Below are 641 nucleotides of genomic sequence, written 5' to 3' on the forward strand. Positions count from 1 at the left end.
GGCGGCTGCACGCGGCGGCTCAACCTGCACACAGCCACCCGCGCCCACACCTGGGGCCGCGAGTCTGAAATCAAGGTGTCGGTTCCAGCCAGGCCGGCCCGGCTCAGTGATGGAGCATCGACCTTTGTATGTACAGGTGTGCATCGCAGGCACATGTGTTGTATGTGCACACTGTGTGCACGCACGGACACGTGTATCGCACATTTGCATGTGTGTAGTGTGCATGCATGTATTATCTGCATGTGTGTATCTGTGCCTCGTGCATGCATGTGCATGTGTGTGCGTGTGTGGTGCACTGAAGGAGCCTCGCTGAGAGACGGGGGCCCTGCCAGCTGAGGAAGCCGAGGCTCGGACAGGCCAAGCAAGGCTCCGGCCTGGGCGCCGGCTGGGCAGCCCGTCCCTCCTCAGCCTCCTCATTTGTATTTCTCTGCTGCACTTACTATCTTCCTGAGCTGCCCTGAATCCTGTGTGAACAGGCGGCATAAAGCGATACATAAATGCCCGCGCCGCTCGCTGCGACCTCCCCCACCCCGTCCTGGAGAGCTCCCTTCGGGACCCTGGACAGCTCTCCCGGCCCCGCGCTCCGGAACAAGCTGGTTCACAGCCGTTCGTCCTGAGCGTTTGCCACGGTCTCCCAGGCC

Source organism: Myotis davidii, unplaced genomic scaffold, assembly GCF_000327345.1.
Source record: "Myotis davidii unplaced genomic scaffold, ASM32734v1 scaffold1717, whole genome shotgun sequence".
Lineage (NCBI taxonomy): Eukaryota > Metazoa > Chordata > Mammalia > Chiroptera > Vespertilionidae > Myotis > Myotis davidii.